This window comes from Lepisosteus platostomus, chromosome 5, assembly GCF_059453375.1.
Source record: "Lepisosteus platostomus isolate fLepPlt1 chromosome 5, fLepPlt1.hap1, whole genome shotgun sequence".
NCBI lineage: Eukaryota > Metazoa > Chordata > Actinopteri > Semionotiformes > Lepisosteidae > Lepisosteus > Lepisosteus platostomus.
This window is the reverse complement of record NC_142615.1, coordinates 53,495,285-53,517,741: the sequence shown is the minus strand read 5'-3', so window position 1 is coordinate 53,517,741 and position 22,457 is coordinate 53,495,285. Positions and strand designations below refer to the sequence as shown.

Here is a 22,457-nt window from a genome sequence, read left to right as displayed (position 1 = left end):
GTCCCTCAGCTCCAGTCCAGTCCAGTCTGGTGTCTCTCAGCTCCGGTCCAGTGCAGTCTGGGGTCCCTCAGCTCCAGTCCAGTCTGGTGTCTCTCAGCTCCGGTCCAGTGCAGTCTGGGGTCCCTCAGCTTCAGTCCAGTCCAGTCTGGGGCCCCTCAGCTTTGGTCCAGCACAGACTGGGGCCCCTCAGCTTTGGTCCAGCACAGACTGGGGTCCCTCAGCTTTGGCCCAGCACAGACTGGGGTCCCTCAGCTTCGGTCCAGCACAGTCTGGGGTCCCTTGGCTCCAGTCCAGTCCAGTCTGGTGTCCCTCAGCTCCAGTCCAGTCCAGTCCAGTCCAGTCCTTGGTGGGGAAGGCGACTCCGATCTTAGCTGGCACAGAACCAGGAAAGGAACCTGGAAAGAATATTGTTATTGCAGGTGTGAGGGACACAGACACGGACATCACCATGACATCAAACAGCAAGAGGAGACTCCTTCTTGAATCACAGACACGACCGGGCGGCGTCCCCCTGTCTGCTCACCTGCACCTCCTCTTCTTCTTCTTGTCCTTCCCGGCAGCCTGCTCCTCCTCTCCCTCGCTCTTCCTCTCCTGACACACGGTCTCCGCCGCCTCCATCGGCTCGTCCTTATCATCTGTCTCCACCGACATGCAGCTCAGGGACTTTAAAAAGACGCACCAGCACTTCTGAAGCAGAGACAGGAGAGTCACGTTAAGAGTCGGACTGGACACTCCAGGACATGAACACTGCACTGAGAGAGAGAGGGGTTCATACACACACACTGACTGGACACTCCAGTACATGAACACTGCACTGAGAGAGAGAGGGGTTCATATACACACACTGACTGGACACTGGACAGGAGTAAAGAGAGGATCAGAGCATTACCCACCTTCTTTTTCTTCTGTCTCACAGGAGGTGGTGATTGGACCTCCTCCAGCTGGAGTCTGAGGAGGGAGAGAGGGGGCAGGAGAGGGACAGCACAGGGAGAGAAAGAGAGAGACAGGTGAGTCAAGTGTCCTAAGAGTACAGAGACTCTGCTGAGATCACACTCGCAGTGAGTCAGCCTGGGTGTAGCCCACTAATACTGACCCAATGTACACCATAGGACAGAGAAGAGGAGGAGGAGAGAGACACACTGCCTGGACACCACAGGACAGAGAGGAGGAGGAGAGAGACACACTGACTGGACACCACAGCACAGAGATGAGGAGGAGAGAGACACTGACAGACAGGGCTGACAAGACAGACAAGATGGCGAAACTCCACCACAGACAGGACAGGAGGCAGGGTGGGACCAGCACTGACCTTCTTCCTCTCTCCTGCCGGAGGAGCTGTCTCCACCTCCTCTTCCTCCTGCAAGTCAAGAGACAGGCTGAGAGAGAGACGGGCTGGTGGGACATCGGCGAACAGAGCTGAAGGCAGAGAGCCGGGGAGACAGGCCCAGCTGGGACAACGCAAGACAGACAGAGAGACAGACAGAAAGGAAGGAGAGAGAGACACAAAGATGAAGGCACAGAAAGACAGCAGGCAAAGAGAAAGATTGAGATTGAGGGACAAACAAACCGAGAGAGAGAGCGGAAGGAGAGAGAGAGAGGAAGGAGAGAGAAGGACAGACAGACTGACAGACGGGGCTGAAAGAGAGAGAGACAGAGAGGCAGGGACAGACAGACAGCAGGACGAGAGAGAGACAGAGATCGAGGGACAATAATTTGGTTTCGAAATTTATTCTGAAAATATACAATCATTCACTCCTGAAAAATATCGAGTTCAAATTATACATTATGTACAATATTGTAATCAACATATGGCTAATCATCAAAAATAAAAAAAAAACTGTACTGGGGGACACAGCTGGCTGTGCTGTTCTGGACAGAACACACTGAGGTCCAGTTTCCACCTCCTGCAGGATCAAACAGCACCTCCACTGGCTCTCCAGTGAACAGAGGGACAGACAGAGAGGCTTCAGGCTGCAGGGTGACATTGTCTCTGTGAGCTGAAAGACAATCAGGACAGAGGATGATATAAGAACACACTCTGTCAAGAATATAGAGCCCTCTAGTGATCCTACTGTAGACCTGCTCACCACCCACAGTGACGATCACAGTGCTGATACTGCTTCCATTAAGGTCCCTCACTGTGTAGTTGCCCTGATCAGCTGGAGTGAGGGAGCGGAGTGTCAGAGAGCTGTTCTGCACTGACACTCACTGTTCGTACCTGGGGCCAGGGAGCCCTGCGCTGCTCAGTAAGACTATACGATTCCGGACAGATCGTGCAGGATCAAATAGCACCTCCACTGGACCAGCAGTGTGGAGGGGGGAGACAGAGAGGCACCAGGCTGCAGGCTGTGGACTTCTGAGTGAGCTGAAAAGGGACAGGTAGAAACATGTTGAATATTTAGTTTTACAACAATACCTTGAGTTTGGACTGCGATCAGCTTCATTTTGTATTTCAGCTGTGAAAATGCAATTTCAAAAATGCACGCCACAGTCATGTTAGGTTCAAGTTACAGTTGCATCACAACTCAATACATTTGCAATTCACTTCTGAGATAATTGTTCCTGGTGTTTGTGTTGTGTATGCCTTGCAATGGAGGGGTGAGAAATAATGGACTTATTACATTATAATGAATAATAATTGCTTACACTTATATAGTGCTTTTCTGGACACTCCACTCAAAGCGCTTTGCAGGACATGGGGACTCCCCTCCACCACCACAAATGTGCAGCATCCACCTGGATGATGGGACGGCAGCCATAGTGCACCAGAACGCTCCCCACACACCAGCTATGAGTGGGGAGGAGAGCAGAGTAATGAAGCCAATTCATAAATGGGGGTTATTAGGAGGCCATGATTGGTAAGGGTCAATGGGAAATTTGGCCAGGACACTGGGGTAAAACCCCTACTCTTTTCGAGAAACACCCCGGGATTTTTAATGACCACAGAGAGTCAGGACCTCGGTTTTACGTCTCATCTGAAGGACGGCACCTGTTTACAGTTTTTCCAGTGTCCCCGTCACTATACTGGGGCATTAGGACCCACATGGGCCACAGGGTGAGAGTTCCCCCTGCTGGCCCCACTAACACCTCTTCCAGCAGCAACCTTAGTTATTATTGTGAAGAATGAAAGAATATTAGGAACATGAAAAGGTTGAATGTTTTAAATGCGTTTTTTTACTGAAACATCCGCTACAGAGATGCGCACACACGTCATTACAAACGCACACCCGCACAGAGACGTCCTCAAGCGCCTTGTTCACAATTATGGGCTCCAATAGGAACAAAAAACGCCAGCTTGACAACTCGAGCATTCAAACCAAGAACCCAACACGTACTTACGTTGGCAGCCTGTGCAGAAAAGCAGAAAGAACCACAAGCCTTCTCTATTGGGAGGAAAAACACACACTCCCTCTCTCACACTCCTGATTTCCTTAAATAGCTCATTCTTCATCTCTGGCTCCTACATACAGTATAGCAGCGCTCAGTCTGCTTTGAATAAGCCATAAATCTAAGATTTGTTTTATCTGTTCCTCTTGTCTAGGCCTAGAGCTGCTTTTCATAAAAGAGCTGTTTGCATAAATAGCTAGGGTTACAGCTGAAGACACCAGCTTCATCCCCCAGTGTGTTATACGTCGGGAGCAAGAGAAGAGGGCCAGGCCGTGCCTTTTCATAGATTTTTCTTCTGAAAAGTCAGTTTCTCAGAGGCAGATTTAGCCCCTCATGCATTGTAGAGAGATAGACACGCCCGCGCGCGCACAGTTAGAGCTGCACCCTCACACAGAGTCAGACACGTCCTCTTGTTTAAACAAATACACAAACCTGACGGCGCTCACAATGATCCAGACACACACACACACACACACACACACACACACACACACACACACACACACACACACACACACACACACACACACGACATCAGTAGTCACTCTCGCACACTGGACCCCAGCTCAGTCCTCACCTCCAGCTCCTGCAAACCGCTTCGAACAAACTGCATTAAGAAAATTAGGTTGCGTTCCGGTAGCAGGCCATCCTGGGCACCAGTGTGAGTTACACACTCATTTGTAAAAGCCCTTCCGCATCGTCGGGCATGCTTCACAGTGCTGGACCTGGGGTGTGGGTGCTGTCTGTGTGGAGTTTGCATGTTCTCTCCCTGGTCTGTGGGGGTTTCCTCCAGGTGCTCCAGTTTCCCACAGTCCAGGGACAGGCTGCCACTTTCACTGGGCAGTGCACCGTCAACGTGGCAGCATGGCGGGTCGGATCTGATTTCAGTCTTTATTTCCTTTTTTAGAGATCCTGTAACCAGGACCTGTTCACTGCCATGACGGACACAAGAAACAACAAAACCGAAGTATTGTTCGATGTGCCGGTACAAACTTTTAGGTTATATAGTCCTTCCTTGCTGCTTCAGACGTCATTCGGTGTTATGGTAAGGGGGGGTCGTGGTATTTGGCCAGTTAAGAGACCCTGGCCAAATGGTCAGTTTAAGATTATGCCCCCTCGCATCTGGAATCCTTATCAGTTAACCCCCTTTCCTGCCATAAACCCCTGTTGCTTAGAAGTCTAATTTTCAGGCAGAACTGACTTAAGTTAACCCTATTTACATCTTGTCTCTTACTTCAGCCCTCTTCCATTTGCTAGTTAAAAGTTGTACAACCCATTTGTATGCGACAAAAGAAGCCAGTCTGTTTCCGCCCAGTTTCAAACCGAGGGCCTTTCGCATGCGAGGCGAACATGATAACCACTACACTACGGAAACGGTGGTAAGATGTGCCCAGCGGCCCAGTGCTGAGCTTCGCCAATGCGTTTCAGCTGCTTCCAGTGCCTTTATTGGTGTGCGCTGATGGACCGTGCTCTCTCTCCAGAGACCAGCACGCCTGTCATGGACGGAGCAGGAAAGGCGGTGCCACATTCTACAGCCCTCTCCACGCAATCGGGCTACTGAAGTGGAGAAAATCGCCTCTCCAGAAAGTGCAAATATCATAGAGGTAGAGGTAGGGAGAGAGGAGGAGTACAAATTCAAGCAGAGGCCTGAGTGGAGCACTGTCGTATGGCCCTGACATCAATCCCTCAACTCTCTGCATAAAGCAGTGTCTTATGGCCATAACATCCCACCCCCACCACTCTCAATGGAAAGCACTGTCGTATAACCATGACATCCCACCCCCACCACTCTCTGCATAAAGAAGTGTCGTATGGCCCTGACGCCCACCCCTACACTCTCTGCGTTAAGCTGTGTTGTCAGGCCCTGACATCCCACCTCCGCCACTCTCTGCGTAAAGCAGTATCTTCAGGCCCTGACATCCCACCCCTGCCACTCTCTGTATAAAGCAGTGTCATATGGCCCTGACATCCCACCCCCACCACTCTCTGTGTAAAGAAGTGTCGTATGGCCCTGACACCACCCCTCCACTCTCTGCGTTAAGCTGTGTTTTCAGGCCCTGACATCCCACCTCCTCCATTCTCTGTGTAAAGCAGTGTCATATGGCCCTGACATCCCACCCCCACCACTCTCTGCGGAAAGCACTGTCATATAGCCCTGACACCCACCCCTCCACTCTTTGAATAAAGCAGTGTCGTCAAGCCCTGACATCCCACCCCTGCCATTCTCTACGTAAAGAAGTGTCATATGGCCCTGACACCCACCCATCCACTCTCTGCGTTAAGCTGTGTTGTCAGGCCCTGACATCCCACCTCCGCCACTCTCTGTGTAAAGCACTGTCGTATGGCCCTGACATCACACCCCCACCACTCTCTGCGTGAAGCACAGTCATATAGCCCTGACGACCACCCCTCCATTCTTTGCATAAAGCAGTGACGTCAAGCCCTGACATCCCACCTCCGCCACTCTCTACGTTAACCCCTGTTAACTCGCTTGCTGAATGATCTCTCAAGAAATCCCTGGTGAGATTCAACAGGTGTTTTCTTCAACAGCCACTAAAAGTCTGATGACCTTCTCTGGATTTCCTGAATATGATGTAAAATTAGTTCAAATCATTTGGTAGTTAACAGAACAAAATGCTTTGGAGGTACATTTAAAACAGCAGAGCAACACTGTAGCACTTCGTGTGTGACTGAGTTTAATTGTGTAAACCTGTCTCTCTATGAACACGAGCAAAGAGTTCTCACTCAACAGAAGATTGCGATGTGAGCACAATAATGTAAGACATCTGGTGATGCCAGGGATTGAACTCGGAACTTCATACATGAAAAGCATGCACTCTACCACTGAACTACATCCCCTATGGCACAGATGGTGGAACTGACTTAAAGATGTGCATATGTTCACTGACCACAATCCACCCTTCATGAATAATTGAAATGAATAATTTATTTTTATATCCAGTCACATGGGCGACGGTGGTTGATTCTTCAACGGGGGAGAGCGTTTTTCTACCTCCTTACTCGACTGTCTTTCAATTATGTTTTCTTTGAAATCTTTTTGCATCTTTTAAGTGCTTGCGATTAAATTACGCATAGAAAAACAGCAGTACAGTTGATGTTCATGGACCGATGCACACAACTCCAGTGATAAAGCCCTGTCTGTAAATATTGTAGAAGAACGTTAAAGGGCGAAACAACACTCCAACCACGGGAATGGTAACAAGAAGGATCGTGTTCTTATTTAATATGTGCTTTTGAATTGCCTTGTCAATACACACAGGCTTTAGAGATGGACAAATAATTTACAGTGGTGTTTGTAAACAAAGATGGAACATGTTTTTTTCTATACCAGGAAGAAAGGAGCAGACTCTTAAACTTTAAGAGACAGAAACAATACCTCATCACAGCTAACACTAATTAAAACAACATCACAACAGAAGAGTGAAGCCTTGAGTGAATCAAATTAGTTTTCATTGGTCGTCTGTGTCTTCATATCTTTGTAGGTGAGAGAGAGGATTGCGAAAATGTGCGGGTGCTTCTTAGAAGTGTGTTGGTAGTACAGGTGACTTCCAAATAATTGAGCCGGGTTTTAATCCCGGCCAGTGCATCCCCAAACCTTTTCAAGATAATCATTTATCTGGTAGCACATCTCCTGAAACTAACATTCGAGGTAGGAAGCGTGCTCTTAAACACCAAAACACTCAAAAAGGAAGAAGCAGATCTCTTCTTCCTTTTTGACAGTAGTGCGATATTAGAATTTCTGAGTTCTTGATGGATTCAGGCTCCTTCTCAGAGGTCCTTGCTCGCCAAATAACTTTACATCTGAGGAAGAGCACCACGGAAAAAAAACCCAACTCAACAAGCGAGCGTGTTGGTTGCTCTTGCTCTTAATGCAAGGAGCTGTTTTTTTTTCCTTGCAATAATCATTATTAACCAAAAACAGCAGCACAGGTAAGTCGCATTTGTGATTATGTCACTTCTCTGCTTCAGCAAGGTCAATAAAAGACTCTGAAAGTAGTAAAGCAAAACTGAACTCAAAATCATATTAGGAATTCTGAGCGATATCTCCATACAGGTAATCCAATTAGAACGTTGAAATATTTGAATATAATCTCTCTATATATTTCGCTGCTTTTTACCCGGAGTAAAACTATTGGATTGAAGGAATGCTAACCGCTGGGTTAAAATGTATAGTTGTTATTTGGAGAAATCTGTAAACTCGTGATCTTATATGTTTTAAAAGACAGCACAGGGAAAAACGACAGTGCTGATTATTTTCCAGAGACAGAGCACTGATGACCTCTCCGAGCTGATTGATAAAGCCCACCCAGTGGATACTCTAGCAGAACGTCAAAGAACATTCACCTTTGTATCCAAAGAAACGACAGGAACAACATCAGGAAGCACAATCAATTCCCCTTTTAAATCTTTCCTGTAAGGTATGCTATGTGAATCCATGAAGTTAATCCTCTGATCTCTTTTGATCACGAACAAAGTATTTCTGATGGAGCGCTATGTTCAAAGATTTAATAAGCTTTACCCCTGCCAACGATTCGGCGTGAAGAATTAAAAGTTTCACAGACAAAAGCAGCTCACCACCACAGCCAATATTAAATGTACTTGCCGGTACACTATCATGTGCACTGCCTCAAAAGTGATCTTGGCAGACGTTGTTCCCTACATAAAGCTGAACGTGCCAAAGAGAATTTCTGTTGAGAAAACAAAATATTTTTTCTGCCTTGATGTTAAGCCTGTCTTTTAGAAAGTCTATCTCTAAACACCTCCCGCAGCCTAACAAAAAGCGCTTTTACTGATTGTATTGCAGGTCTTAAAACATTAATATTTAGCAGCAGTGGGATTCGAACCCACACCCCCAGAGAGACTGGAGCCTAAATCCAGTACCTTAGACCACTCAGCCACGCTACCTTCCTCCATGCCCATCTTCACATTGCTGTCTTGGACTAGGGGGGGCTTCAGCTCTTGTCGTCAGATCTAATGATATCATGACATGTGGAAGTGACTGCACCTTCATCTTCCGAGATGCTTTCAATAACACAAACGCTACTTTCACTGGCACAAACACAGCAATAATGAAGGTGGTGGGATTCATCCTTTGTGCTGTTTGTAGGGGTGCAACTCTACGGTGATCTGCTGACTTGAAGAGCAAAAATCAAAATCCTCTGCTATTACTGTTGCTTTTTTCATAGTTTCTTCAAATCCTTCATTTGAACGTAGATTTTGAAGGATATTGATGATAATACCACATAAATTGTGGTTTTCTTGTGATCGCCAATTTTATTCAAATAACAGCCTTTTTACAGTTCCTTGCGTGTTTCACAAGGTATAATAGCCCCCTTCGCATCCTCAGCTAACATATTTTAAAATTACAATAGCTTATACAGCATGCATGTTTACATTTATATTAAAATTAAAGTAAATATACAAGAATACATACAGTGCTAACCCAATAATTCTTGTCAGGTTCTGCAACAAATCTGCTTTGTTATTTTAACATGTTTCAGCTGAGGGTGCAACAGAAGTATAAATGAATTTTCCCGCCAGCCATTCAAAGACCAAATTCCATGAGTGAACATTATTTTCTCAGATGTTGCCGGCATTGGACTTTGCCGGTGGTATTGAATTATGTCCACAACTGTTGTAGTAGTTCCTTCTTGAAATTCGACACGTGCAAAGCACTCGTAATATCATAGGTGTTAAAGTTCGCTGAGTCTATTCGAGTCATGGTGTGTATCCCTGCCTATCATTGGGAGACGGGTAACTTTTTTACACTCAGATTCCAATCTTCAATGCTTTGTGTGAGAGCTTACATAACTTTCATTTTCTCACAATTTCTGACGATTGTTCCAAAGGGGCACCCTGTCAATTCCGAATACTTTTCAAAAATCTGCCTGCATGTTTGATTATTGTCATTTCATTTAGAAAAAGTTCAATATTGATCATAACTAAAGAAAATAATGATCACGAACAAAAAAGGGATAAAGATGCAAGTCGATCTTGAATCAGAGCTGGGTGAAACGGGCTTCTGTTCTGATATGGTTGTATGAGAAACAGGAGGAATCGCCAATCTCCTATAGAACATGAGTTGAATCAGGAGTGAGACATTTAGTATACTCGTGCATATGTCAACGCCTGACCTACATCGTAAAACTAACATTAAGTTGTCAGAGACATTCATTTATATACAAACAAGAGACAGACCAAGTAATAATTCTACATTAGTTCAAGTGGGTAAACCTGAACTAACTAACTAATAAACCTTTTAATAATTCTACATTAACGTGTCCTACATTGATCAGACTAATTGACATGGTCTGATTCAGAGCCTGTGCAGTTCGTGCTAATTACAACAAGGACAGTTCTGATCCCTCATCACCGAACTGAACACAAGTTCAGCTGTTCTCCAGTTTTGTTACGCATGGTTTTTCATTGCAATTGAGTTCAGAGCTGGAGCTGATCTCCAGACAGTACAGTGTTTTGGGTTAGTTGTCGAAATTCGCATGAGGCTGCAGACAACTTACCCAAAGTGTTTTCTATAGCTTTCAGGTGGAGTTCATTTATATAAAACAACGTAAGTGGTATAAACGCAACAAGCCAGACGGCAGTCCAACTTATAATTTTCTGACGCGAGGCCTGACGCGTTATTCATTATGCCACTGACCCTGCTATTGTAGTGCTAAAAAACACGTTTTCTACATTTATGTCTGTTCACTCTAAAAACTCTAAAAAGGACAAAGGGTTTGTGTGTCCCGCTAAAATTCCGCTTCATTTCGAATGCAAATAAAAACCGTTTTGTTCCAAGAAATCATAGATTTGTCACATCCTTCATACTATATTTCTCTCTTGTATTAGTAAAGCATTTTGATTTAAACTGAACAATATATGAAAGGTTTCATCTATACACTTACACATAATAAGTATACGAATAAATACTCGGAAGAAGCCGCAGCTCAGGTATTAGAGAGATTTAAAATCGGATAGGAGGATTTAGAGTCCAGACTGCAAACCAACAGCTTACACAGGTCTTTTATAGAACCCTTTTGATTTCCTCTACTTTGTCCCTGTGATGTCATTGTCCTGCTCGCAGCCGAGCCCGACACACGTCTGGTTTCTGTCGCTTGACGCACACCCTGCGGTCCATGCGGGTGCTAATATCCCAGTACAATGAAGGGGACACTAAACTGTAAACAGGTGCCGTCCTTCGGCTGAGACGTAAAACCGAGGTCCTGACTCTCTGTGATCATTCAGGAGAATGGTGGTGGTGGAGGGGAGTCCCCATTACCTGTAAAGCGCATTGAGTGGAGTATCCAGAACAGCGCTATATAAGTGTGCGTAATAATAATAATGATTATTATTATTATTATAATTGTAATGTAAAATGCAATAAAAAATAAAAAAATATCAAACTTTGATTCAAAATAGATTAATGTAAAAACTGATAAAGCTAATGCTTTTTTCAGGGCTATAGCTGTAGCTGCGAGAAGGTTAAAAGCGCACAAGTGATCTGTCTTTCGTCAAAGTAATTGCCGGAGCAGTAAGACGCAGAGCACCATCCAGCAGCTGTAGACGATGTTCGGGGAAGAGCTAATTCTGTTTTTAGCACAGGGAGTGAGAATGAGCTCAGTCCGGCTCCGAGCAGAATCCATCCTGGTTTGGTTACAGTGCGCCTGAGGATCTTTGGATCGCAACGTAAAAAAAAACAATTGCTCACATCGTGTGACTTCCACGACAGGAAGGAAAGATATCACTTAAAAAAATCAGAACTGAAGATTTGGATCCTGGGTCTCAATTTGATCAAATTATTAAAATAATAATTATTAAAATATCAAATTGTGTTTCTGCAACATTTCGTGCACAGTACGCCATTTTTATCTAAAAATAAAACAACAGTCACAACGAGAGCTTATACGCAGTCTGGGGTATATTCCCCTTTTATATTTTTGCCACTTTATATCGAACCTGTTATACTCCCAGAAGCTTGTACAAATGTACAATTCACCACTGGTATAAACAGATGTGTGCCGTGTTTGCCTTTGTAAGCATTTGTTTAAAAAATAAGTTCACAATACGATAAAAACACAGAAAGCACAAACTTCATAATACAACGATACAAAACCAATACCAAATCATTATGCCAATTAAGTACCTATCCTTTGAAAACAGAGAACACCTTTATATCTACAAAAAACTTGACATTTGTATGCATTTTTGAATTACAAAGCAGACAGAGTAGTCCCTTAATTCAAAGATCGGATCTTGGCCAAAACAAGACAATCAGACGTGGGCTGAATTCGGAACAGGAACCTCTACTTCGTCGTTTATTGAACTTTTGATAAATGTCTGAATGAAACAGATTCGCTTTTTTAACTCTTTGATTAAAGTACACAAAAAGCACCTTCCTTCGAGCCGGAATCGAACCAGCGACCTAAGGATTCCCTACTGACTCCACTACAGTCCTCCGCTCCACCAACTGAGCTATCGAAGGGATGTCAAGCAATGCTCCCTAGCACATACTGCCCAATGTAGTGAAATGTTCCGGGTGATTTAAATCCCACTTCGACATCAAGTTTCCAACTCGTTTCCTTAGTCTTGTTTACCTTGAATTTAAGCCACGAACCAGGATTCTACTGTATAAACTTCCAGGGATATTACAAAATGTTTGATGGGGCATCAATCATTCCAGGCGGAAATTGACTCCTTTTTTTTCTCGAGGGATCATATTAAACATTTCATTAGTATCGAGAGGAGGATCACCATGAGACACAAAACAAATAGTTTCTTTCTGTCTTTATTAGAAAGTAGCGTTTGTGCAACATTAATAATATTTTCGTGGAAATAAAGAAGTTTCGAAATGTGGTTTTGAGTTAAATATTACCGTGTTCATGTAATTAGTTTGTGTTTGTCATTACTATATATATATTGCCATGTTACTAGAATTTGTAACTGAAGTTTACTAGTTGTGTTTTTTATGATGGTTAGACATTTGTTGATTACAATATTGCATATAATGTATAATTTGAACTACATATTTTTCAGGTGTGAATAGTTGTATATTTTAAGAATAAATTTCTAAAATAAATCATTGGCTTTATTTACTAGTTTCTACACCTATAAAAATCTTTCTTTGATGTATAATAGACCTTTAACTATATATGTATAGTAGTCTTCTAAATTTATCCGTATAATAGAACTACAACCATTTATGTATAATAAACATATAATCAATTTCATTCTAGACCAGTTACGGAGCACAGTTACACGTCTGGTATGCGTTTAATAGTCGTATATTCTACATCTTTTGCCCACTGGGATGTGCCGATTTTAACTTGGCAAACCAAGATACACATTTTCTAATGAAACCTTAATTAAAAGACAGTTTGTTTCTCGAAAGCGTGTTATGTAAAAAAAGAGAAAAACGAAAATATATGGATGGTAATCTTTCAAAGCTGAAGATTTTACTTTTGAAAAATTGACATTTTATGTACTGTATGCAGATGCATTCGCTGGTTTTAGAACTTTGCTGTACTTCCTGAATCATTTTCAGTATTATAAAGTGGGTGTAGATTTTTCTTTCAGGTTAGGACGCGAGTGTGTACATGTGTTTGATTTTCGTTTCACTGATTCTCATTGAAGATTTGGGAATTAACGACGAAAGAATCAGTTGCCTCGGAAAGCAGAAGGTTTGGTTCTCAACGATATTGAAGACACGCCCATGTAGAGCAGCGGGTGATGATTTGTGCTATAAAAGACCAAGTGCTCAAAGTGACGTCTGCGTTTACCGTTAAGACTTTTCATCTCGGGCGCACTTTTAGAAAGCAAAGATAGAGCAGTTGTGTTGAATCACATTATAACAGCTGTCAGCAGAGTGGTGCAGCGGAAGCGTGCTGGGCCCATAACCCAGAGGTCGATGGATCGAAACTATCCTCCGCTATGTACACTTTATGCACGATTGATAAGCATACCATCAGACAATGAAGTGCATTAAAACTGTTTTTTTCTCTCGTGTGTATGAAAGCTTCACACTTAAGGTACTCTTTCATCTTTACCAATAGCAGATGCCCAAATGTATCTTTGGTTGTTCTGCGATCCTTCATAGTTTCCTCAATTCCTTCAAATGAACATCCATATCAAAGCAATTATGTATATATATATATTACAATTAAGGTACATATTAAAAATATCAACGCACATTTGTATAATGCTCATTTAATAATGATTGTCAAGGATTGTCAAGTTCTCCAACAAATCTGTGTTCTAATTTTAAAATATTTTTGCTAAGGATACAATGGGTGTATAAATGAATTCTCCCAACAGCCAGTTAAAGAAAAATTCCACACGTGAAGATGGTTTTCTTGGACATTGACTTAGGTACTTATTTGTTTACTTGTTGTAGTTGCACACGAGTAAAACACGAAGATTTCCTGCCACATTCAAGAGGGTTTGCGAAGAAATCCCTTCAATTTTTAGCGGAGATTTTGTTTACATCATCACAATCTGAAGCACGTCCCTGAGTACGTTTGACCCACCAGCCCTTTGTTTAACAGCTGCACAGGGACACATTCCCGTTGCTTTTCACAACTCACATGTTTGTAGTTAAAGAAAATAAAATACTGTCATTTTCCTGCCAGCTGGCAGTATTTCTTCTGCACTGACCAAGAGTAACCAAGAAGTTCATTTCATCTTTCGCAGGCTGTAATCTACAGAAAAGGAAGTGAATACTTGTATTAAGCTAAATCAAGCCGACGGAGTTGCACTGCTGTTGTTTTTCTCCACTTTTCGTTAAAAGGAGAAAAAAATCACTGGCATTTTTTGGAAGCATTTCTTCTGTCCTGAGAAGCAAGATTTGTATTTTATCTTTCAGAAGTTGTATGAATTTCTTGAAGTTCAGAAACAACTTGTTCCAGAAAAGAAATTAACACTTGCTTCAAAGTAAATCAAGACGTCGGTGTCTCTTGCTGTGTGTGCTCTTATCTGTCCATCTCTCTATCCTCTTCTCTCTGGCAGTCTGTGTAGAGTATCTGAAGGGGATGTAACACCACTTGGAAAAGAAAAAAATTCTCAGGAAAATTCTCAGGCAGAATAAAAAATCATTATTCTCTTCTCAGTCAGATTCACAGCTCAGACTCACACTCAGACAGGATCTCAACTCTGTACTGCTCTCTATCCTCACAATCCAGAACCAGAAGATATTCAGACAATCAGTGCTGCTACATGAACAATATCAGACAGAACAGCCTGGACTCATGTCACATTTCCCCCTTTTATCTTTCCTCCCAGCCCTCTTAGAGACATAGAAGAGCTCCTGGTTCTCCTCTCTGTGAACTGGGCTCAGGGATCACTGATCTGGCAGCTGTGGGCTCTGTTCCAGGTCGAAAGCAAGAAGGATCTATTAACGCTTTCCAGGACTTCCAGCCCTTTAGTATTACTTTCTTTACTGTATGTCAGCCTCCCAAAATGTTTATAAATGTTTTATGAGTGTGGAATTATCTTATTATTTATATACAGTATTTATGTAATAAACACCAGTAGTGTCACTATGATCGGTATATTGATTATTTGTAGCCTATGGTCCGATGGTCGTGTCTACAATAGTGACCATTTGACCAGTCTGTAGCTCTGAGCAGTGGGACTCAGATCACAGAGAAGACCCGCCTGTGTGTGATTCCATACCAGCCCTGGGATTCCGCTACTCTCACAAATGTCTCACAGACCGTCTTATAAATTTACAATTAGATGAAGTCATGTAACAGTTTTACAGATAATTTAAATAATCAGACAGCAGTTTTGGCAGTGGATACATCTCCACATGGGAGAAAGAAACTGAAATATATGTGCTCACTGTAAAGTAGGAAGAGGTGGTCAGACAAGCAAAACAACTTTGCAGATAATGTGAAGTGACATTGTTTTGTGTCAATCAGCTCACAGATTTCGCTTCATGTGCCTTAAGCTGTGCAATTTGTATGGTTGTTGAATGAGATTGATTTCTTCACAAGCCCAGTCAATTGCCAGTGGAGAGCTTGCCGACACACACCTTCAAGAAGACTCTCTTTATTGTCAAGTCGCCTCCTTTGCATACAATAGTAGCACCGACACTAAGAGAAAGGATGAGAAATAGCGTTTATCAAGCAATTGCAGTGTTTGTTTGACTGAGGATCCTTGTGTGCTGAACTGGCCTCTGGAGAAGTGTAGTGCAGTAAAACAGAAGGTTTGTGTCACTCAAGATTGTTACAGAACAGAACAATACAATTACAATACTTTTATGAGAGTAAATATTACTGGTGCATCACAGTTCTTATAATGGTGAAAACAGGAGCACCTTCTCTACATTTTTGACTGAAGTATTTAAATGGAAAGAAATACTATCACTATGCAATTCATAAATGCAATTGACCTCCTCTAAATGTTCTAGTTTGATGAAACAATGTATGGAATTAGGTGACAATATCGGAATTCATTCAAATGCACAGGATTAATTTTCAGCAACAAAAAAAGTGCTCGGAAATATTTTACAAGAATGAAACCTTACATTCACCTAAATAAACATTCACCATCTACATTAGCAGAGAACAGTAGGACAGAAGGTTAGTGTCACTGGACACTGCATCAGAGAGGCCGATCTCTTCTCCCTCATTATGCAGGCTTACCCACTCATGATGAACTGTCCTCCAGTGATACTCAGCTGCCATCATCGACTCAGACATGACGTTCATGTACATATTATACCTTAATATGGCACTGCGTTACAATAATTTGATCAAAACAACTGGTGAAAAAAAAGATAAAGACTTTGTCCAAAAAAGAAGCATTTATACCTTTCCTCTCCTACCAGCCATTACAAGTCACCTAGTTTTTAATTTAGAGCTAGATTAAAGCTCTAGTCTCTTTGGGGGTGTGAGTTGGAATCCCACTGCTGCCAAATATCTCCAACTATCTCAGTGTTAAGAAGCAAAAAACTCACATTTGCTGCAGAAGTAACAGGAGAATTTGTGCCATTCAGCCTCATAGCGTGATGTCATTTTCTCAGGCTCATTTTTAGATGCTTGTGATCGAATCTATGATTCTTATGAGTGTGCCCTCCATAAAGGTAGCACAGATATAACGTGCCAAGTTTTCAGAGAATCGCATTAAATACAGGTCAGAAGAAGGCGACAAAGTGTCCGCTAGGCAGTTCAGCTATTTCAACGGTGTTCTCTGTTGTTTAGGTCCAGAATGACACCCGTTACAACCAGGAAACACACAGTGTCAGGCATCAAAAAGACTTCCCAAAACCCTGATCCTCTCCTTGATCCGGTGATGGCATCCAGACATTTCCTGCAACAAAGCCAGGATACGGTCTTCAACAACACGAGTGAAAGGCTAATTCCCAGCCTTTGCAATCCTTTGCAAAGAAGGACCGCATGTGCTCAGTGTTAAATGCGCTGTTCATTATTATTATTATTAATAATAATAATCTATACATTATATAGTGCCTTTAAAGGTGGCTTTTCAAAGTGCTTTACAGAATGAAACCAATAAAGTTAAAAAATACACAAGATAAGCAGGATGAGAATACACAGTTAGAGGAGACAATAGATGGTGGTATTAAATACAGTAGGAACAGAGGGGTGAAGAATAGTTCATTAAAGGCTCTTCTAAAGAAGAGGGTTTTGAATCTGGATTTGAAGGAGTTTAGAGAAGGTGACTCTCTGATATCCTTGGGAATAAAGATCCAGAGCTTTGGTACAAAACAGGAGAAGGCCCTGTCACCCATAGAGTGTAGATGGACTGGGGGACAGATAGGAGACCAGAATTAGAAGAGCGAAGGTTGTGAGGTGGGGAGTAGGGCGATAACCCAGACAGGTACTGTGGTGTCAAGCCATGGAGAGCCTTATAGGTGAGCATGAGGATTTTGAAGTTGACAGGAAGCCAGTGCAAGGAGTCCAGGACAGGAGTAATGTGATCACAGTCCAGTGCTAATTTCTTTCTTGTGGCTGCTGGTTCATTTTCAACTGTGGACTCTTAAGAAGTCCTTTATTTGACTTGATCAACACTAATCCCTAGAGGATTTTGAAAGGTTGAATCAAAATGATACATGACTCTGGTGGGACTCGAACCCACAACCTTTGAATGACTTCATTCTATCAAAGCCTAGAAGTCCAATGCGCTCTCCATTGCGCCACAGAGCCAACCGATACATCACTATATAAAACAGCTACAGAAAGCTGTAACTCATGCTTCTCCCGTTGTCTTTAAATTAAGCTCCATAAATATTGACAATGAGTGGCCTGTTGTCTACGAATAGATACCGCTGGGATTCACACCCAGGGTCTCCTGGTTTTTAGTGAGGCGTCTTAACCAGCTAAGCCATGGTGCCAAACCTGCTAAATGTTATCCACAACTTCAAACACCTGTGAGAAACGGGCAACTGCAGTGTTACGTCTGCTGGCTCAACAGATAATCCTTTTCGAAGTTTAAGGAGAGGATTTCTTTGTCAATTCAATTAAACATTTTAGAAATGCTGAACGATTGATGTGTTTCACGCTCAGAGATATTTTATCGTTACGTACTTTTTCTGTGCAGTAAGTTCTCCTTCAACTCCGCCCAACAACAGAGGTCGTTTTTAATACAGGAGTAAAGGCACACTGCACATCAGCAAAACATCCCGTACAGGTTTAGGGAGAGCGACATCAGTGATTGGAAGGTTGGAAGTTTCGGGTCACTTTTTTATTATAGATTCAAGCAGCCCTGAATACCTTTTCAAGAAACATTTCAGAATCCCAGTCACGTCCAGTATGATTGCTACACAGGTCTACAGTATACAATCAGAATACTGTTTGTGCATTATATAAAACACACCGCCCAAAGCATTTCTAAAACAGGAATTACATGTTTCTGAATGGCCCTCCTTTATAAATAAAATAAAAGGTCTGAAGCCTGCTCCAAAGAAGCACTTTATTCAGAGCTGACAAAGATGTGATAGGAAACATCTCGGAAAACGAAGATGCAGTCATTTCCACGCGTCGCACAACAAGAGCTGAACCCACCCGACGTTCTCAAGAGAGTAAGGTGTAAGGAGTGTGGCTGGGTGGTCTAAGTGCTGGGTTTGTGCTCCATTTTCTTCGCTGGGTTAGGTTTGAATCTTGCCGCTGCTAAGTGTTGGTGGGTTATGACCTTCCTTCTATTGCGACGTCAATGGGTAAAAGCTTTGCTTGGCAGTCTGTCGAGAGACTGAACTAGGTGTTTCAAGATAGTCTTTGTCAGCTTAACATCAAGGCATAAAAAAGCCTCATTTTGTGTTCCCAACAGCAATGCTCTTTGGTCCCTTCAGCATTATGCAGGGAACAACATCTGCCGTGATCACTTTTGAGTCAGTGTGAATCGTAGTGTGCCGCAATTGTTTTTAAAATTGGTTCTGTAGTGTAAGAAAAACCGGCCGTTCAGGGACGCCAAATATGTAACTGTAGTGGCTCTCTGAAGGCACCAGTTCTGTAGGGTTTGGGCATTTACTGAGACAATTATTTATTGTAGCAGTAAATCACAAAGTTGATTCTTTTGATGGCTTTAGAGTCCAACCATGCGACATAACTCAAACAACGCACACACACAGGTGCTAATACACGAGGATACATTTATTAATACATAGAATATGCATGTAAACCTAACAGATCTTATCGAGAGGGTTATCAGAATACAAAAGATATATATTCAATCAGTTACAAAGTGTTACACATATCAAGAGGACATACGTTCAGTATATCATTCATTAAGACCGTTTCGTAAAGTGAACTTGGTTACAACTTCTACATTAGATACTCAAAACAAGTACATAACTCTTAGGAATTAAATTGATATCAACTGGTTTGGATAACAATTGAATTCTCGAGCTGTAATGCAGTGAAGTTGAATACTCATCCAATTTCTGGGGATTCAGATCTCCTGCGGGCACAAACAAACAGTTGCAGGCTGTTGCTGTCCAATCCGCGCTCTCTGGCTCGGTGCCAGGCTGTGCTGTGCGGCTTGTGACGGTGCACTGCTGATGCTCACTGTTGGCTTTAACTAGCAAAGTTTGTGCACAGGAGAAAAGATGACTGTGGGTCCCAGAAAGTCAGGAAGAGGACCGGTTCGTTCCTGATGAAGAGCTAGTTCTGAATAGTGATTTGGCTGTCCACAGTTCCGACCTGTTCACGAGGCCTGCTGCTGGTTACTCTCTGGCAACCTCCACTCTAGACTCTTAGAAAAAAGGAAAGTTCTGGCACTCGGACACACTGGCCGTTCCGTGGTTGTCCGAGCTGAGTCTCAGGATGGTCAGGAGGCACGCTGCGAGAATGTCCTGCCCTTGGGAGCCTTCTGCTCCTGGGCCGTCCTGCCCTGGAATTCTCCTTTGAATTCCCTTTAGAACAGTCCACAGAATCCTCTCCAGAATCTTACTGAATCTCCCTGAATCTTACTGAATCTCTCAGGCTCTCTGTGTTGCCTGTTTTTACCTGGAGGAACTTCAGCTCGTTGATTGGCTGAAAGTTCCATGGGCATCAGAGTCCCACGTGGGTTACTCGGCCCTACCAGCCCCTGATTGGTTGATCAAGGTGAGATATGAGTCACTTACTCCTGACACTTAGGAATGCAGTCCAGATGTCCAACTGGCACTCCCTAGACAGATAGGCACCAATGGATGACCATTGATCATGATAGCCAGGCTTAGCTAAGTGCATCCCCCTTTGGGAGCTGTCCTTATCAGGAACCTTAAATCAGCCTGCATGAATAGTTTTTCTGTGGCTGCACCACAGAGATGAACAGAGAAATGGGGCCTCATTTGGGAAGGCTCAGAACACTTAATTCTTTCTTATTAATAAGCCTCGCCGCTACAGTAGGCATGGTGCATTTGTCTGTGAAACTTGAATGCTGTGCTTTTTCACGCAGAATCATCGGCAGGAGCAAAGCTTATTCAATCTTTGCGCACAGCGCTCCATCAGAAATACTTTGTCCAAGTTTTGAAGAGATTGTGGGATTCTCTGCACACGTTCACATCGCGTACCTCAGACAACACCACCATTCAATGGGAAATTGATTCTACTTCTTGCAGTTGTTCCTGTGGTTGTGATAGTTACAAAGTTGCACTTTCCTCCACCTTCTGCTATAGTATTCATTGGGTGAGCTTCATCAATTGGCTCAGAAAGGTCAACTGTGCTTCGGAAAAAATCAGCAGCAGTGTCTTTATTTTGTCGGTGAGTATGGCTGTCTTTTAAAGCACATGAAAAACACGAGTTTGTGGATTTCTCCAAATAGCAACGAATTCAGTTGTGCAGAGCCTTACTGCTTTCAGAGGGTCTTTTACCGATGCTGCTGTAGTAGAGAAGTGACATAATCACAAACGCAACCATTTGTGCTGGCTGTTTAACTAAGTATTAAGCTTTTTTAACTATCACATGATTTTAACTAATTTAACATCATCTCCAGAAGAGCACCTCGCACTGCTCACTGAGCTGATGTATGTGCCCATTTCTCAAAAAATTAAATATCATCTGAACTGATTTTTTTCTACTTTAAATGCTTTCCTACTCTTTTAATATTTCAGTTAAATCTTTTATTTTTAAGTACTTTCCATTGATATTAATCCTAGTCTCGATGAATGATTCTGGGACATGGTGTGTCTTGAATAATGTTCTTATAGGTTTCAGTTTGGAAAAGTGCGCTCTCCAGAAGCTACCGAAACCTCTAATGGTCACACAAAGCTTAATGCAATAGCAACGTTTGGGGTTGAAAAAGAATATAACTTGCTATGAATACGAACACTGTTCCAGGAGGCGTGTAAGGACTATTTTGGCTCAGATCACCAATTTACCTTACATTTCTGATCCATTAATATCGCTATTGAATGCTAAAGGTAGGTCCTGGCAATACTTCTTGATATCTTCTTTAGAAAAATTTTAAAAAATATATTTCCAGTACTAAACAAAAGTAAAAAATACTGATTACGTGCAACTGATAAAATCTCTCTTCCAGGGACGTTGTAGCTACATGCAAATTACAATGGAAAACTTTATCAGCTTTAAAAGTTTCTTTTGCATTTATAAGACGATCAGCATGACACTCAAAACATACCTGTATTCAGTAAGCGGTGAGTCTGCTGGCTGAGCAAGTTGCCTCCTCTACACACAATAGCAGCCCTGACGCTAAGATAAATGAAAAGAAATTGCTTTTATTGGGCACTTTTCATATCCGATGAGCTTGACATCTCCCAAGGGCGATGGAGTTTTTTTGCGACACTGCTTTTCCCTTTTTTCTTCTTTCTGTACGCTGATGGAAAAAAAAAGAGAAATCATGTAAGGGAAAAATGTATTTTTTTCATGGAGAAAACGTGCACCAGGAATGTTTTGTTTTGAAGAAGTGATTTAACATGATACATGACCTAATTTACTAGAGTAAATGCTCACACTGCAAGGTCTGCTTTACTACAAGAGAGAAGTAGAGTGAAAGATGTCATAATTGCACTGCGTTGTTGAAGAAAACATCTTTTTCTTTGAATTCTAAATCAATCAGAATTTCAAAGTGACACACAAACCCTTTGTCTGTATTAAAGAGATGATGTTTTAAAACTGATAAAAATGTAGAAAACACGTTTCTCACTTAGAAATTTAGGATGGGATTATTACTATTACTAGTAATTACTAGTTGCAGTGCTGAACTCACCATGGTGCAATTCAGTTACATGATTGGCCAGTGGTTTCATGGATAACGCGTCTGATTTTGCATCATGAGATTGGAGGTTCGACTTCTACCGGGTTCGTGTGTTTTTAAATCAGGCTACTCAGAAATAGATGTCCATTATGTGAATGAACCGCACCTGAAAGCAAACGTTGGTCGGGTTTCCTTCTTTCCAGCATGAAATAGCAAATCGTTACAAAAAGCACCAGCTAATGTCCAATAGCATTAGTCATTTTAATTAACATGAATATACTGTAAGGTCTTGGTACATGGGATTGGATTTCATCCACAATTTAAAAAAGGACAAATTATATTTATAGGCTTCAGACACATTTTAATACAAAAGTGACCTAAAACTCTGTAACTTTCAG

At 42.4% G+C, this 22,457-nt stretch overlaps 4 non-coding genes across 4 annotated transcripts; all 4 read right to left on the bottom strand.

Moving 5' to 3' along the window:
* Window positions 1–4,689: 4,689 nt before the first annotated feature.
* trnaa-cgc (transfer RNA alanine (anticodon CGC)) lies at window positions 4,690–4,762 on the bottom strand. Its single transcript has one exon. It is a non-coding gene; the product is annotated as a tRNA-Ala (tRNA).
* Window positions 4,763–8,231: 3,469 nt separating this feature from the next.
* trnal-uag (transfer RNA leucine (anticodon UAG)) lies at window positions 8,232–8,313 on the bottom strand. Its single transcript has one exon. It is a non-coding gene; the product is annotated as a tRNA-Leu (tRNA).
* Window positions 8,314–11,802: 3,489 nt separating this feature from the next.
* Window positions 11,803–11,890, bottom strand: trnay-gua (transfer RNA tyrosine (anticodon GUA)). Its single transcript is given in 2 exon segments — window positions 11,803–11,838; window positions 11,854–11,890. It is a non-coding gene; the product is annotated as a tRNA-Tyr (tRNA).
* A 5,587-nt stretch (window positions 11,891–17,477) lies between these two features.
* trnar-ucu (transfer RNA arginine (anticodon UCU)) lies at window positions 17,478–17,570 on the bottom strand. The gene is made up of 2 exons: window positions 17,534–17,570; window positions 17,478–17,513 (listed from the first exon to the last, which is right to left on the bottom strand). It is a non-coding gene; the product is annotated as a tRNA-Arg (tRNA).
* Between the last annotated feature and the right edge of the window lie 4,887 nt (window positions 17,571–22,457).